The sequence below is a fragment of the Choristoneura fumiferana genome, chromosome 12 (genome assembly GCF_025370935.1).
Source record: "Choristoneura fumiferana chromosome 12, NRCan_CFum_1, whole genome shotgun sequence".
Classification (NCBI taxonomy): Eukaryota; Metazoa; Arthropoda; class Insecta; order Lepidoptera; family Tortricidae; genus Choristoneura; species Choristoneura fumiferana.
Window position 1 is genome coordinate 16,045,026 of NC_133483.1, and position 14,694 is coordinate 16,059,719.

Here is a 14,694-nt window from a genome sequence, read left to right on the forward strand (position 1 = left end):
TACTTATGTACTTACAAAGTTCAATTTAATTTCATAAAATAAGGCTGAATCCTCGCAATTAGGTCGGTAGAGCTGTAATCTAATGAACACAGCTGTAGCTATTCATATGAAATTCGTAGATACATTAATTATTCATCATCGGCAAAGTGAGCTGTTAAAATGTTAGTTACGAGTTAGGATAATGCTATTTTTTCCGTATTTCATGTAAAGAAAGAAAAGAAAGCTAGATCGATTTGTCATCCCCAAAAACCCCTACATACCATATTTCATCGAAATCGTTGGAGCCGTTTGCGAGATCCCCGAAATAGATATATATACAAGGTTTGCTCTTTTAAGTATTAGATTAGATAAAAGAACTAACCTAAAAATATCTTATCATATATTTTATTTACAAAATATTCGCTACCCTCCATATACGCCTAGATATACTCATATCAACAGGTAAAGATATAGTGTAATCCCACTAATAAGACATAATAGCCCTCCAATTGAAGCAAGCTTCGGAAGACCAGGTGCCCCAAAAGACCCGGCGCTCGTCGGTTAAATGTTAGGGGGTGACACGCTTTCTCGGCTCCTGTCAGTTTCTATGGGCGAGTACACAAAAAGCGGGGTCGGTATTTCCATGCCGGTGTTACCCGGGCCGGGAAAGAGTGTCACCCATGTTAGGCATGCACATAGCCTTAGGTTTCAGACGGCAGGCCTTCCAAACTTTCCTTAAAGAAAGCCTGAAATCACTCCACTATCCTGGGCGCTGTATGCTGCTGTACTAGTACCTAGCATGGTATGCGTAAAGTATTTCTTCGAAAAAAGAACAGAAAAACGTTTGTCAACTTGTCTGCATTTAAACCCAATCAAAGTTTTACAGCATAATATTATTAGGTATGTTCTTTGTTTTCTTTCGGCTGGAATGTAAGACTTAAAATACCTAGTACTCATTTACTAAAGTTTTGGTCTATGTTACAATTCAAAGTAAGTAATGCATAGGTGTTCCTATTATAACTAGCTAATCTTTACTTCAATATCTAAGCCTTTTTGTATAGCAGCAAAGTATAGTTGAAAATATTCGCAAGCGATGATGCGTGCAGCGAAGTGGACAGTGACAAATAAAGAGCTGTCATCACATCGGACGGACGGACGGGACCTAGCGCGCCGCCATCAATAACCCGAATAGATTGCGAGATATGTTATACGCTACCTGTGTTCGATACACGATTGATCGCTTTAATGAGGCCTACGAATTAATTAAGAGGATTTTGAAAGAAAAGAATGTCGTTGATGGCGTGTCAACGTTTTCAAGTGTCTGACGCAAGAAGAAAATAGACGTGATACGTGACTTGATCTAATGAAATTATATGAATACTAGCCTTTACTTGAATTTAAATGCTGAGATTTCGCAGAAACACCTAAGAGAATCCCGAAAGTTACTTTGTTCCTCACAATTATTGCATAAAAAACCTCCGGGCCAAATGCGTTTCTAGGTTGAGATTTCAAGAATTTATCCCGATCTCGTGTAAATATCGGAGGCAAACGTAGCCTATTTGTTATTCCAAAGATCTAATAATTATCCGCATACATTTTAGCGTGAAGGAGTAACAATATACACATTACACGCACGCGCGCTCGCACGCATGTACAGTCGAACAAATTGAATCAAAACCCAGGGTGGAACCTTTGTGTTGTTGACATCTCATACTTTTGTCAAGGAAATGATAATGAATTTGATTATTAAAAGGTTCCACCTTGGGTCATGATTCAATTTGTTCGACCGTACCTACTACAAACTTTGACATTTAAAATAGATTTTAGTAGGATGTATTTATATAAAGATTTTTAGTCGGTATAAATTGCACCAACACAATAAGACCTTATTTAACTCCATGAGTCAGTCCCAATTGATAAAAGCCTAAAGATAAGTTGGATCCACTAAAACTTGACTGAATATAACAATTAACCAGCAGATATTTTGATGGATGTATACTGTTTAAAAATAAAGGTCGATAAAGAGCATGCACCTACTGACACAATCCCGTGTCAACGCCGAACTCAACAAGGCCGCATTTTTATTATACTTTTACAGTCGATTAGCATAAAATTTTTCGCGTCTTGCCATTTCGTTTTTATTGTGTTAGGCATTTTATGCGACGCGTTATAAATATTGGCAGTTTCATCCTCGTGGGTATCTCGCGATTAGGGCTCCGCGCCGGCGTTTTGTGGACTCATTTATGGATCGTATACTTGCTTTACCGACACTTTGCTCTAGATAACGGTATATTGATGGGTTTTAGATTAGGCTTTCGACAGGAGAGCGTAATAAGGCAGTGAATGATCAATAAAATTAGCGCACACAATGTCGATGACACGGAACCTGCGGCCGCCCACTAAGTGCCTATTAACTGGTCGGTTTGCTCTCAGCGCCGGAATGCTCAAATGTCAATCGCACGTAATAGAACGGTGTTCATAAAGTATGGAGGTTACGGTGGTGTGAGTGACCGCTCATCTGGCTACCGTCGCGTATCAGATTCGGTAGCCGCGGCTCCTATCTCGACCATTACCTTATCATCACTTATCGATGGCCGCGTACGTTCCGACCGAACGTCCCCGACGTATCTGTCGATGCTTAAATATGATAGATAATCATGGTGCTTTTATAGCTCGGGCCCAAAAAACAAACATCGCCCGTCTATCTGAATGATCTGTGTTGGACTCCGTAACTAGAGGTTAGAATTCGAAGACTTCAAATAAAAAACATGGCATCGTTAAAGAAATTCTCTGCATGTCCCCGTTTGAGATACGGACACTCTGAATCTATTGAAACAAGTTTGTTGCTTCCGAAGGAGAGATTATGAAAAAAATAAGTTTGTGGTAGGTACTCGTAGTATAAATATGTAGGTACCTATATACTTATCTTATCTACACGAAACTTATGGAAATTTTCATAGGTACCAAGCGGATCTTTAATTGCCAATATGTAGGTACCTACTCGTACATTATTGTAACTGTATTTACACATAATAAACTTTCACAGTTTACGCAATCCACACACAATCGAATAGTTTGATCATGTACAATTATAGATAGCGCAATTTTAATTGAATTAGAGTCTTGGTAAGTAAGTAATCGAGGGAGGCTCGCTTATCGCTGGCATTTTAGATATGTTTTTAATTATAATTGTCAACTAATTATCGTGCATTGGATCGGTAATGGGCGGCGAGTGTCGCGGCCGGCGGGGGGCTGCGCGGGCGCTACCGCATCCCGGCAGGGCTCCCACGAAATTCGAAAATCGAAGTTCGTATCATACCGTTCCTCTCACTCTCGTTTTAAATAATATAAGCGTCAACGGGACGGCAAGACACGAAGTTCAAATTTTGCACTTCGGAGTAAAGGGCCAGGGCTCCCACGGTACCAAAACACACGGAGAATGCATTTTTTCATATTTTTTTTAATTTACGGAAGTCCAGGAAATCATAAAGGCATAATTTAGAAAGAATAGAAATTAATTGGCTTTTGTAGGAGTCGTGACATTTTGGAAAAGTTACGATCGGTTAAAAACCGAATGACAAACGTTAGCTTTTTGTTTCATTCTGCTCTTTTTGGGATCGGATTTTTTTAGGCCTGATTTTACGGAAGAGAAATTAATCAAGCTATGTTTTAGGTATAAGAAAAAAATATGAATCGGATGGTTCTTGAAAAAATACGATTAGTTAAAATTTGTCGTAAATACAAATAAAACATGATTCAGTTGGAGCATTCGACCTTATATTTACCGTTTTGGCAAAAAACATAGACGATCGTTGAATTGAATATCAGTTTACACATATCAGTTCATAGAAAACTGTCTAGCTGTTGCCCACGACTCCGTCCTCGTTAGAATTCCCGTTCCCGCAGGAACTATGCAATTTTCTGAGAAAACCAAGGATATTTTTTATCCCAGAACATTTCATAAGTAGTCCCTGGACTCAAACTATCTATACACCGAATTTCATCTAAATCGGTTCAGCGGTATAGACATGAAGAGGTAACAAACAAACAGACTTACAAACTTACGCATTTATTGTATTAGTATAGGATAGCAAAGATTTCAAATTATAAGCCCCTTACCTCGATGTGGTTTACCTAATTGCGTGTTTGTACATAACTGAAATATACATAGACGACTTCCCAGAAGCGGTTGCAGCTCAAGTAACGAGCACAGGACGGGATCATCACTCACCGCTTTTCACTTATAATGATGTTAAAAATGTTACCTAACAGCCGTTCGTGTCCACCCATTGTACCACTGCTCAATACCAAAACAAAAAAAAGTTTTAAAAAATGACTCTCAATTTATTTAAAGTATAAAAAGTCACAATTCCCATGACACCAGCCTGGGCGAGCTCTCGTCCGAACGCCATCCTTCTTTATTTATTATATTTCTTTGTCGTTTTTTATTTGAATCGCTTTGACATTTTTCGAGCCGGGTCACTTATTAAATTAGCCTTTGTATTTAAATGAACAATTAATTATTATGTGATATGCTCCTGGTCTTTGTTTGGTGATAAAATTTCGTTACTGTAAATACGCACTGTGGATGGTTATCAACTGAACGTATTATTAGATGTAAGGCAGCGAAACAACATCACCATACGGCCTCGTAGAACGATCACTGTTGGACTGTACGACGTCATAGGACGTCCACTGTTGGACATCGGCCTCTCCCATAGACTTCAGCTGCTTTGGTTGGAAGCAGCCTGCATTTTGTACGAACCTGCGAAGCAATAGAATGCCGTGCATGAAGTTTCCAATTCGCACTGGGCTCGCGTGGGAACTGCGGCATTTTGAGAGGAGGCGTGCCCAGCAGTGGGACGTATATAGGCAGTAATGATGATGGATGACATAGTTTACTAGTGCATTTTCCGGCTTGAAATAATATATTGTTGGGCATGCATTACTTGACGTTATTTTGAGCCATTTTTCTTCTTATCATAAGGAATTTGGTATTTTGAATGTTACAATAAGAAAAAGATAAAAAAATAGGATGTTGACCAAGACGCCCCTTTAGCATTGGATATGTAAATGATTATCGTTATTTATGTTGGGGAGTTAGCCAATAACAAGGCAGCGAAGCCCAAGTCCACAAACAATCTAATTAATAGCACATATTCTTCAATGCACGCCTCACAAAAACGACATATCAAAATGAAATCGCTCCGTCACTCAGATTAGTTCCCATGACCGATCCCTCAATAGCACAACAATATAAAGCATCGGGACAAACAGGTAAGTAACTGATGTCAGACATTAATCCTAATGTAGCAACCTACTGGTTAAACGACGTTTAATCTAAACAAAAATATTTCAATGCGCCCAATAAAACTATGGAGCGGAGAAAAAACCTCCGTCGAATGGGGTACGGTGCTCGTAAGGTATTCGATGAGTATGACTTCTGAGAAGCTATGCCCGACCACTGTCATATCACGACTGTAGGGATGGCCATCGAGAGACGATGTCGATAAGACCCCAGTCGATAAACCCGAGATAATATCTCTTAGTCGACGAAACAGCAAATGATTGCGGAAAGTGTTTCACTAGCCCGCCATTCACTTGTTGCCCTTGTTCGATGATGTAAGTTGCTCAGTGTGGATAACTATTACGTAATCTGAGGCCTTATTGTCTAATACGGTTGGAATCGCAAACGTTTTCACCACTTCTTTCTATCACACGATATAAGACGAGGGTGGAAAGAGATGGTGAGTGCGATCACAAACGTCAGCGCATTGGACAATGCAGTCTTTGTTGTACTATCAGGAAAACTCCTTGTCTTCTCTCGAGCGTGCAGCGTTAATGGGCGGATCCAGCCGGGGGGGGGGGTCATATGGTCAAATTGTAGTAATAACTAATCGATTTTCCTCTTTTGCCGCAGGAATACAATGAGTTTAGAAATATATCTACTGTTGTCTTACTACCAGTCCAGGACCCTGGGGGATCATGACCCCATGACCCCCCAGGAATCGCCCTTGGCAGCATTGAAGCAGGTTGTATCACCGTTTTTTCTTTCAACAGCCTAAAACAAACATCGACACCTTGCGATTTAGCGGGCAGCCATCCCTAGTCGCGTGGCCGCGCCGGCGCACGACAGATGATCAGTCATGCGCCCGATGCTGCGCGATAAGCGCGCGGTAGCCGTTCATTAATCTACCTACTCCCCACCACTCACCAATTAACCTGACACAGTACACATGGATTCAAAGAATCTCTAAACGCGGTTATCCGAAACTATTTTGTTGGGATTAACTGATCGGTAATTAATATGCATTAGATAATGTTGCTGTTTGCTGTGATGGGTATTATAATTGTTATGTTTATAGATAAGTACATGCAATAAAGATAGGAAAGAGATTTTTTAAGCATAGGTAAAATACTTACACTCTAGTTAATAGGTAGAGTGAAAATTGTAAGATTTACCTCTACATACATGTCATCGTTCGCTTGCCGTGAGAATTTGGAATTTTGAACGAACTTGTACTTATCAAAAGCTCGAAAAAATTACCCGCATATATGTTAAAACATATGAACGGTTTTAAAGTTAAATATGCCAAGCAATTACTAGGTTTCAAGGACAAAAGGTAAATAAGCTTTATATTATTATTTTATTACAAATTCAACCAGGGCATTTATTTTATTAGTCTCGGTGTGATGTTAACGATAATTTGACTTATTTATGGGTATTTTCGCTAAACGAAACCGACTATTATATTATGCAGATGCGTCGAATCAAGGAGTTTGTCAGCGCAGCGCTTTCGAAGTGGTCCAGTAGCAATCGTAACGCGAGCGTCGCCCGGCAGTTACCGCCGAGGATTTATCAATCAAATGCCGAGTTTATGAGTCCCGTCGAGTTAATGCCGCAGCCGTAAAGCGCTGTTTGTTTAAAACAGAATTAATTCGAGCCATAATTGGGGGAGTGTGCGCGCCGCGGGCGGCCACGGATGCCCTGAACTATTTAATGCTGACTGACTACCGAAACTACGATTCGTAGATAGTGGTTTACGAGTTCTAAGCTGAGATTTATAGGGCGTTAACGCGGCTGGATAGTGTGAATTGGAATAAGATTTTCATGTCCGCTCTTCCTTCAGTTAACGGTCCGTGCAAGCTAAGAGATTACAATGTGATTGCCTTTGAACATTTATGCTTTAAGAGGTTTACGATACAGGAATAGGAAGAGTATGCAAGCTTTCGTTTCTCAAATTTGAATAAAGATTTAATATTTTATATTAAACTAGCTGTTGGAAGCGACTCCGTCCGCGTAGTATTCGTTTAACGCTATCCCGCGGGAACTATGCAATTTCACGGAATAAAACCTATACTATGTGCTTCCCGGGACTCAAACTATGTGTATACCGAATTTCATTTAAATCGGTTCAGCGGTTGGGACTTCATTGAGTAACAAACAAGCAAACGTCCAAACATCCAAACATCTTTAAAACTTTCACATTTATAACACCCGTATTATTTACCTAGTAGGATTTACCTAGTAGGGCACAAACAAATTTTGTTGCTATTGAATTTCATCCAACATAAACGTCTCCAGACGCTTCGGCTTCGGTCAGTTAAATTGTGTTAGTGAGCTTTGAAACAAAATGGGACAAAGTGATTTTTTTTCCGAGTAGCTATGTAAGAGGAACTCAGAACTTAAGAACACTTTTCTTAAGAAGCCCCGGACCTTTACCTACAAAATATTTGAGCACGTACCTATAAAGAATTTGAGAAATGTCCAGACGACAAAAACCTCTGGATGACATTAAATCCAATCTCACGTCACGAGCGGACATCTACCTACATTTAATTTAGACAATTTACCGTTCCCGCATCGTGCCTTACCGCGGCCGTTCTCGGAACTCGTAAACGCTGCGCCAGCGCTTCGTTATCATCCCACTTTCTACATACATCCGCACATTCGGCAACGGACAGAGAACATGTTTTATTCATAAACACTGTAATGTTCCTTGCGAATCCGCGATGTCGTACAACTATGATAAATCTGGTGAGGGAAATTTATAAGCGCTGCGAATTTTATGGCGATTTTTAAGACTTGGCATCCGCTGATGGTCAAATTTGTTATATTTGATGTAGGTATACTTACTTAGTGGCACATTTTACATAGAAGTGACCAGCTGAGTATTCGAAGAATGCATAACAAGTGCTTTATCTAATCGAAATTAATTTATAGATTTGATTGTTGGTATATTTTTTATTTGCAGGTAATATATAAACTCAATAACTCTTCACCAATTTCAAAGCATATTTCTTGTGTAAAAAGCTATATATAAAATTATCAGTGAGTACATAACATCTTTACATAGTCATAAAACAAAGTCGCTTATCACTGTTTATCCCTCTGTATGTAGTATTAATCATAATCATTTATTGCTTTATGTGTAAAAGGTATTACAAATAAAATTAGGTATGTCCCAATATAAACCTTGTTAGGGCACGACAATTATTCTTAAATTAACTATAATATTCTTCTATTATTATTTATATTATTTCTTTATAACTTAGTGTCAAAATACTCTCTTACACAAGCTCTTACAGTATAAAAACTCCTTGAGAGCAAGTAATTCTTGAGTCTTGTATAAAAAAAATATTGTTTTCAATTTCTTTCTGATTTTACAAATTGAATTTTGATAAATGAATTGATTAGTTTATTCCCACTCCTGAGGTTATGCCGAGGCCGAGATTGAGAACCGTCACCTGTATCTGTTTAAATAAATCTTTGTTATACCTTACAAATTTACATAATTCGAATAATAGTATTTCGCTTTGATGTTTTAAACTGCAATGGTTTTTAATGAATTTTTCAATAATTGATAGAGTGATTCAAGAGGAAGGTTTGAATATAACAGATGTGTTTTTATTTACATTAATTTTAAGTAAACATACAACAGATCAAATGAAGTTAATTTGTTCAAGACACTCTTATCCTAATTCTGTTTGAAACGAACCTAATCAAAACTTAAGATACTTAATAATTGATTATGCGCATTAAAACAGTGTACAAAAAATCTTAATTTGTGAAATTTTTAAAGTCCCTAACTAAAGAGCTTTTAATGCACACATATTGAGCACAAACACTGCGGACAAATCCACTCTACCTTCTTGGGAGAGTAGGTATCTACCTCATTTGCTTTCTCTTGTGATACCAAAATCTTAAAATTCTTAGATTGGATTTAATCGAGATCGAAGTTACGCGACTCATACTTTGTCCAAAAAGTTATTTAACAGATATTTTTTATCAAAAAACTGAAACATTTGCTGAAGTTTGTAATATAATACGTAACTAGCAACGCGGCCGGCTCCGCGCGAATCTGTACTTTTGGAGAAAGAGAGGTAAAATATGAAGTTACCGCCTTGAACTAAAGACTTATTTTTTAACCTCTTTTATTTCAGTTACACCCATGGCTCGCTAGTATATTATATTTTAGCCCGGGAAAGTTAAATTTCCCGTGGGATGGAGACAAACTTGCGCACAACAAGTCGCTCTTAATTTGTACTGTACAGACAGCCACAGATCCATTTAAACAACACACAGAAATCAATAGACAACTCCGGTTAAACGGTCCAGTTCCATGTGATTACTATTACACTATTACAGCTCTGCTAGACAGCTTATTAATACGCAGCCGGTCAAAAGTTAACCGTGCTTAAGTCCCTCGCATCGCCCACGAAGATTCATCACAATCGTCATTATTCACACACAAATTATGTAATTTCAATAAATGGAGCTTATTGAATAGTGATGAGCGTCGGTAGGCCTGCGTAGACGCCCCGTCGCGATCCTCGCACAACCGCGCCGGCGCCGGCGGTTTATAAGACTGTTAACAACATTTACGTAGTCCATTGCTTCGTCTACACTACCGTTGTAAAACTAGGGCATACCTCCCCGGAAATGTAAAGCGTACAACTTTAAAAGCGCCCTCGCCTCAAGTCTCATATTTCAATGGTAGTTAACTCTCCCAATAAGCACTTAGATCCTCATTGTGGGTGTTGTGTCTAAAATAAATGTATTTTGTTTGAATAAATCGAGCGGGTGCCGGCAGAGGTCGTGGCGGGTGTTAATGAATGCCCACTTTAGGTACTGACTAATATAAACGATGAGATGAAATGCTAAGGATCACACCACGCTTATGGGTTTTGGTCCTTAGTCACAGGTACCTACTTAGTTAAATATAACTTTTTCTTAATTAGTTCTTCACTAATTTAATGATTCAGGCGTTATGTTACGGGGGTCTGTATCAATTAACTGCAAGCTTTTACTTGACTACTCCACAAAACTCGCATCATATTGCGGTCATAACTCGTATACTTTGAAACTCGTCAGCAACAACTACAATACAACGTGTTATTTTGGATTTCCGTTAACTTTGGGAACGAGCAATATGTCAAATAAAGTATTCTTTCCGAGACACTTACTGCTTAAAAGATTATTAAGATAGTTAATTATGCGCGATAACAAATATCAAAAATATGGAATTATATTATTATGTAGAGCACAATCGCGCTGTTAATAGTAATTCTAACTGTTTTATTATATTTTATACTATTTTGTATTTTACCCTTTTTGTGTTAGATATTTGTATGTGATGTGTGAGCCTCGAATAAGGTATTTAATTTCAATGAACTGAAACAATTAGGTACAGTCAGCGTCATATAGTACGTAGCAGTCAAGATCACCAAATACTTGGAAACATCCAAATAGTCGTTAAATTGACCCAATCAAGGCGATCAATTGCTCAGGACATCCATCGCGTACAAATAAATCGGAGCACGCACATCACCACTAGTAGCGTAGCAGCCATAATATCCAAAAGTATGGGACACACTAGAAAACTGAGCTTTATATAAAAGGTTTAGGTTTAATCTCGTGTTGAGTGCGAATTAACACGTCAGATTCTACTTTTTGTTTTTGACAATCACCGAAAAGAGTACCAACTTGTCAGTGATCGTTCCGTCTCTTTCATTTGGAGCCTGACGGCTTTTTTCACATTTTTATTTACATTGTCAGAATTCCGGATTAACGGATTCCTTTTAAATATGGCTTGAATTGGCCAGTATAATTACATTATAAAAGAGTTTTTATTTAATGAAAAAGGTAATGACATGTGCATTTTGCACCAAGAGACTGAAAATGGAACACCGTTCACATTATATTAAAGAGGACTAGCTAACTGGATCATTGGACCTTACACGGTATGTAATAAAGTCAAGTTTCCCTGCGGTGTCCCATACTTTTGGATACTTTGGCTGCTACGGTATAATGTCGGCTTGAATGTTATAAAGTATTTGGCGACGTGCGTGCTCCACTATATTTGTACACGATGGATGTCTCGAACAATTTGACCGCTTTGACTGATTCACTGGTAATGACTATTTTGTATGTTTCCAAGTATTTGGTGATCTTGACTGCTACGTACTATATGACGCTGACTGTACTTACTTAATTTGCACACCCGCGACCCGTGATGCCGTAAATGAGCTAAGTAAATAATTGTAATATGGTCCTAATTGTAATAAGTAACACCTGGTTCAATAAATTATTTAATTTCATTTCTAAAAAGTAGTAAGTGTTTGCAATTTTCGCACATGCACGGCAATAATTCAATTATTCCAAGCCAGAACGACCAATTAACAAGTTAATTAAAACTCCAGTTCAGCTTCAGTTTGATCTTGTAAATGATTAAAGATTCCATCACCATTAATAAGGCAAATATTAAATCTGTTCTCAGTCTCACCACGCGCTTGACTGATGACCGTGCCCAACGTTGTTTTTTTTCTTTATTAAAACGTACTTTCTTATAGTCTGTAGTAGATAGGTAAGTACCTACTTCAGGCAAAAAATATTACGTCTTCATAAGGTCTTTGTTCGTGTGGATTTCTTTGAATAAAATTGCTTGTAAAGATAGATTTCCGATAAAAGGAATAGGTACATAGCGTTTATTGGAGAAGTTAACACTTTGTTAGTAGTTGAATTGTACCTACCTACAACACAACACGCGGCAACACTTCTTTTTGTTATATTTACTAATTTATGTTTCATTGCTGTTATAAAATAAATTATTTTCTTTCTTCTCTTTCTTTTATTTAAAAGACGTACACATTCAATTTCATTTCGATATATTCTAAAGACATGGGTCAGTGCAATTACATGCAATCAGACATATAAAATAAAGTGTTTGAAATAGGAACCAGTAGAGGTTTTTGATGAAATTTGGTATGTAGGTAGGGGTTTTCGGAGATGAATGCTAGCTTGGTCTTATCTCTGGAAAAATGCTGGTTCCCGAGTTTTAGCCCGAGCAGAGCTCGATTGCCCAGGTACTACATAATATAAATGTAACAACAACTATGCTTCAGCAGTCAATGAAGATGGTTTTAAGGTTTTGAGGAACAAAGTTTATTTGAACTAGAGATTAATTAAAAGCATGGTAGGAAGATAACATGAACAAAGAGCCTAGAGATATTATTAAATGCGCAGCAAAAATACACCCACCTACCTGAAGGGTTCCCTCGGACATTCCTCGCCCGCTGCCTCGGTATCGATCACCTGTGTATGCGGAGTGTACATGTCAACAAAACGTCGCGACGCAGCCGCATCACACTTATCAAAACAGTACAAAACGCGGGATGTTATCGATAGTGATCGCGGCCACGACGCACAATCTAAATCCGTTTTTTGTGGGTTGACATCGCGCTAATAATACTCATGAGAAAATGCGCGCCGGACCCCCGTCATCCTCCTTTTGTTTTTAATTTCTACCTCAGTGGCACCGATTTAATTGGGCTCAACTCGAGGGAGCGCACCTTCGTATTTCACCTCGGCTCGCTTCATTTGAATATTTAAAGCATTTCGGGTCCCGAGCGTATTATTTTCTTTATTTTACACATATTTATATATTTATTTCAGCCCCGGCGTCATTTATTTGGTGACGTGACTTACCGATGTCGCGTCCTTCCCAGTATCGACATAGTTAACGCGGTGAATTCTCTCGCGTTCCATTTAAAAGTTTGAAGTTCTCCGTAGTTTTTCTTTTTGCCGCCGCGGCCGCCGGCTGCCGCGCAGCTCGCGGGAGCGACCGCGTGTGGCGCGCTGCTCTTCGTTGTTTTCTCGTTCTCGCCAGCCTTTATCTTCAACAAGATTGCTCGTTTTTAAATGAAGTTATATCGACCCGATTGAACAGCGGGCCAGGAAGGCGAAGCGAATTTTAATTAGTTTCCAAAGATACAGAATTCTAAGGAGGAATGCGGGAGTCGTGTAGCGAGAGTGCGCAGATTCTTAATTGAGACGTGAACATAGCGTTGCGAACACCAAGAGGCGATTTGTTGAATACGGGAAGATTAATTATGAACGGAGGACTTAAATCGACGGCCGTGGCCAGTACAAGCGGCCACGTCGCGGGTATTCGCTAATGAAGAGAATTAATGAACGCCATTTTTCGTAGTGCCATATCGAAGAATCGCGTGACGCCGCTGCAAGCTCGCGTCACTGCCGACCGATTATTTCATTAGCGATGATACTTTCATCGCAAAACAGTATAAAAGGCTAGCTAATGGCCCTCGCTGAATAAAAATTACTTTAAAGACATAATGTAGGTAGGTAATAAGTGTATTTAAATTACATTACTGTTGAGAGAAAATTATATGGATAACTAGACATAATCACTGAGACGGCACTAAGGCCACGATATTGAACCCGATGTTGTCGGGATCTCTTTTGATGAATTCACGACAAACTTTCGCCGTGTCCTCCAACAGAGTATCAGGGGTGGTGGGCCCATGGTCTATATAGGGAAGGATTTGCGTCCATCCAGTTCGTAGAGATGTCCGTCCTTGTGGACAAAAGTGACGAAATGATTATTGACCGGTTCCTCAGCGTCTACTACGTCGTGACTGGCGGAGCGAATGATATCCTTATACGCATCGAGGATTGCGGCAGTGTTCTCAAGAAGCACTCCCTTGGCTGCGGCGTCTAAGCCCTGGGCGTCGTTCAGATACCGCTTTAGGAGTCCATCGCTCAGCTCGATTTGATGAGTGTTATTGGCAACACTATGAACCAAAGCAATAGTACCGCAAACGTTGCTCAAAACCTGTTTTAGATGGAACACGTCCTTTGGGACCTCTGGTGTCTTAGACTGCAGCTCAATCTCTTGCTCGGCGCGGTGTCTTTCATAAGCATCCGAAAGAGGGAACAGCAGTACTATGGCAAGGACGGGGCGCGGTACCCAGGACAATGCCTCGCCTTCCAGCCCGATAACGTCCACCATACGCCACTTGTCCGGCACGCCCAACTTCTGCAAGTATTTATTCATGGTATCGGGGTTCGACTCCATTGGTAAAGCGACCGCAGCCATTTTTTATAACAAGCGTTTAATTGAATCAGACAAAACGTTTGCGACTTCTACGCACAATATACAAGTGACAGCCACGTCTTTGTCGTCGACATATTTTTTTGTAGTTTAGTTTACAATTACAGTTCCAAGGAGGTCGATTTTTTATGCCAGTCATTTTATATTTTTTATTCTAAGGTTTTATTCATGGTGTTGATATTTAACGCCGTAGTTTACAAAGTCAAAAACAATAAAAAAGTACTTACGGAGTGAGGAACAAGTGTGACGCGAGCCGTGGTTCTCTGTCGTAGACGCATGCATCTCTAAAATAGTAATAAAA

The 14,694-nt window shown here is 39.3% G+C and overlaps 1 pseudogene; it reads right to left on the reverse strand.

The window, feature by feature from the left end:
• Nucleotides 1-13,608: 13,608 nt before the first annotated feature.
• On the reverse strand, nt 13,609-14,461 carry LOC141433814 (ubiquitin carboxyl-terminal hydrolase-like; annotated as a pseudogene).
• Between the last annotated feature and the right edge of the window lie 233 nt (nt 14,462-14,694).